The sequence below is a fragment of the Arachis stenosperma genome, chromosome 3 (assembly GCF_014773155.1).
Source record: "Arachis stenosperma cultivar V10309 chromosome 3, arast.V10309.gnm1.PFL2, whole genome shotgun sequence".
Classification (NCBI taxonomy): Eukaryota; Viridiplantae; Streptophyta; class Magnoliopsida; order Fabales; family Fabaceae; genus Arachis; species Arachis stenosperma.
In genome coordinates this window covers 122,502,622-122,506,027 of record NC_080379.1, presented here as the reverse complement: position 1 = coordinate 122,506,027, position 3,406 = coordinate 122,502,622, and the positions used below count along the sequence as shown (strand labels likewise).

Sequence of the window (3,406 nt, the reverse complement as noted above, 5' to 3'; positions counted from 1 at the left end):
CTTTTCAATTAAATCTTTTTAACCACATCTTTTTCAAAATAGTTTTCAATCAAATCTTTTTAATTTCTAATTTCAAAATCTTTTTCAAAAATCACTTGATTTCTTTTTCACTTTTAATTTTCGAAAATTATCAATCAAATTTTCAAAATGTTTTCAAAATCTTTTAAATGAATTTTCGAAAATTCTCTTCCCTCCTTCCCACATCCTTCTATTTATGGAGTACCACTCCTTCTGAATGCACAATTCGAACCTTATCTAACTAAAGTTCGAATTCTTCTTCTCCTTCTTCTTTCTATTTCTCTTTTCCTCTGACATTTCAAGGAATCTCTATACTGTGACATAGAGGATTCCACATTTTCTTTTTCTCTTCTCTTTCATATGAGCAGGAGCAGAGACAAAGGCATTCTTGTCGAAGCTGACCCTGAACCTGAGAGAACCTTGAAGCGAAAGCTAAGAGAAGCCAAGGCACAACTCTCTTTAGAGGACCTGACCGAATTCTTCAAGGAAGAAGAACACATGGCAGCCGAAAACAACAACAATGCCAACAATGCAAGGAAAGTGCTGGGTGACTTCACTGCACCTACTCCTGATTTCTATGGGAGAAGCATCTCTATCCCTGCCATTGGAGCAAACAACTTTGAGCTTAAGCCTCAATTAGTTTCTCTAATGCAACAGAATTCTTGCAAATCTGTGACACAGTCAAGACTAATGGGGTTAACCCTGAGGTCTATAGACTGATGCTATTCCCTTTTGCTGTGAGAGACAGAGCTAGAATATGGTTAGACTCCCAACCTAAAGAAAGCCTGGACTCTTGGGAAAAGCTAGTCAATGCCTTCTTGGCAAAGTTCTTTCCACCACAAAGATGGAGTAAGCTTAGAGTGGAAGTCCAAACCTTCAGACAGAAGGATGGAGAATCCCTCTATGAAGCTTGGGAAAGATACAAACAATTAATCAGAAGATGTCCTTCAGACATGCTTTCTGAATGGAGCATCATAGGTATTTTCTATGATGGTCTCTCTGAACTATCCAAGATGTCTTTGGATAGCTCTGCTGGAGGATCTCTTCATCTGAAGAAGACGCCTACTGAGGCTCAAGAACTGATTGAAATGGTTGCAAATAACCAATTCATGTACACTTCTGAAAGGAATCCTGTGAACAATGGGACTAGTCAGAAGAAAGGAGTTCTTGAAATTGACACTCTGAATGCCATTTTGGCTCAGAATAAAATATTGACTCAACAAGTCAATTTGATTTCTCAAAGTCTGTCTGGAATGCAAAATGCACCAAGCAGTACTAAGGAAGCTTCATCTGAGGAAGAAGCCTATGATCCTGAGAACCCTTCCATGGAAGAGGTGAATTACCTAGGAGAACCCTATGGAAACACCTATAATTCTTCATGGAGAAATCACCCAAATCTCTCATGGAAGAATCAAGAGAGACCTCAACAAGGTTTCAATAACAATAATGGTGGAAGAAACAGGTTTAACAATGGTAAACCTTTTCCATCATCTTCTCAGCAACAGACAGAGAGCTCTAAGCAGAATACCTCTGACTTAGCAACCATGGTCTCTGATCTAATCAAAACCACTCAAAGTTTCATGACTGAAACTAGATCCTCCATTAGGAATTTGGAAGGACAAGTGGGTCAGCTGAGCAAGAAAATTACTGAACTTCCCCAAGCACTCTCCCAAGTAACACTGAAGAAAATCCAAAAGGAGAGTGCAAAGCCATAAATATGGCCGAATTCTGGGAGGAAGAAGAGACAGTGAACGCCACTGAGGAAGGCCTCACTGGATGTCCACTGGCCTCCAATGAGTTCCCCAATGAGGAACCTTGGGAATCTGAGGCTCAAACTGAGACCATAGAGATTCCCTTGGACTTACTTCTGCCATTCATGAGCTCTGATGAGTATTCTTCCTCTGAAGAGGATGAGTATGTCACTGAAGAGCAAGTTGCTAAATACCTTGGAGCAATCATGAAGCTAAATGACAAGTTATTTGGAAATGAGACTTGGGAGGATGAATCTCCCTTGCTCACCAAAGAACTGGATAACTTGTCTAGGCAGCAATTGCCTCAAAAGAGGCAGGATCCTGGGAAGTTTTCTATACCTTGTACCATAGGCACCATGACCTTCAAGAAGGCCTTGTGTGACTTGGGGTCAAGTATAAACCTCATGCCCCTCTCTGTAATGGAGAAATTAGGGATCTTTGAGGTGCAAGCTGCAAAAATCTCACTAGAGATGGCAGACAACTCAAGAAAACAAGCCTATGGACTTGTAGAGGATGTTCTGGTTAAGGTTGAAGACCATTACATTCCTACTGATTTCATAGTCCTAGAGACTGGGAAGTGCATGGATGAATCAATCATCCTTTGCAGACCCTTCCTAGCCACAGCAAAGGCTGTAATTGATGTTGATAGAGGAGAGATGATCATTCAAGTGAATGAAGAATCCTTGGTGTTTAAGGCCCAAGGATATCCCTCTGTCATCATGGAAAAGAAGCATGAAGAGCTTCTCTCAAAACAGAGCCAAACAGAGCCCCCACAGTCAGACTCTAAGTTTGGTATTGGGAGGCCACAATCAAACTCTAAGTTTGGTGTTGGGAAGTTCCAACACGGTTCTGAGCATCTCTGAGGCTCCATGAGAGTCCTCTGTCAAGCTAATGACAGTAAAGAAGCGCTTGTTGGGAGGCAACCCAATGTTTTATAATTAATTATTTTCTTTTGTTATTTTATCTTTTTTAGGTTGATGATCATAAGAAGTCACAAAAACAATGAAAAAAAGCAAAAACAAAATGAAAAACAGGAAGAAAAACAGCACACCCTGGAGGAAGATGCTGCTGGCGTTCAAACGCCAGTCAGCCTAGCAGTTGGGCGTTTAACGCCCAGTCTGGCACCCTTCTGGGCGTTTAACGCCAGAAAGGGGCACCAGACTGGCGTTAAACGCTAGTAAAGGGCAAAAACCTGGCGTTAAACGCCAGGAATGGGCACCAGCCCGGCGTTTAACGCCAGAAAAGGCTCAAAACGTGGATTTTGATGCCATTTGGTGCAAGGATGCCTTTTCCTTGACACTACAGGATCTGTGGACCCCACAGGACCCTACCATCACTCTCTCTCTTCTTCCCCCATTCACTAATCACCTCAACACCTCTTCTCCAAAAACCCCTCACCTATCAAATCCCATCTTTCTCTTCACCACTCACATCCATCCTTCATAAAACCCCACCAACCTCACCCTTCAAATTCAAACCACTTTCCCTCCCAAACCCACCCTCAAATGGCCGAACCCTCATCCCCCTCTTTCCTATATAAACCCCTCTTTACCCCTTCATTTTCCCACTACCTAAACACCACTTCTCCCCCTCCTTGGCCGAATACACCACCATCTCGCTCTTCCTCATTTCTTCTT

General features: G+C 42.2%; 1 non-coding gene across 1 annotated transcript; it reads right to left on the bottom strand.

Moving 5' to 3' along the window:
• Positions 1 to 869: 869 nt before the first annotated feature.
• LOC130971859 (small nucleolar RNA R71) lies at positions 870 to 977 on the bottom strand. The gene has a single exon (XR_009083064.1). It is a non-coding gene; the product is annotated as a small nucleolar RNA R71 (small nucleolar RNA).
• Between the last annotated feature and the right edge of the window lie 2,429 nt (positions 978 to 3,406).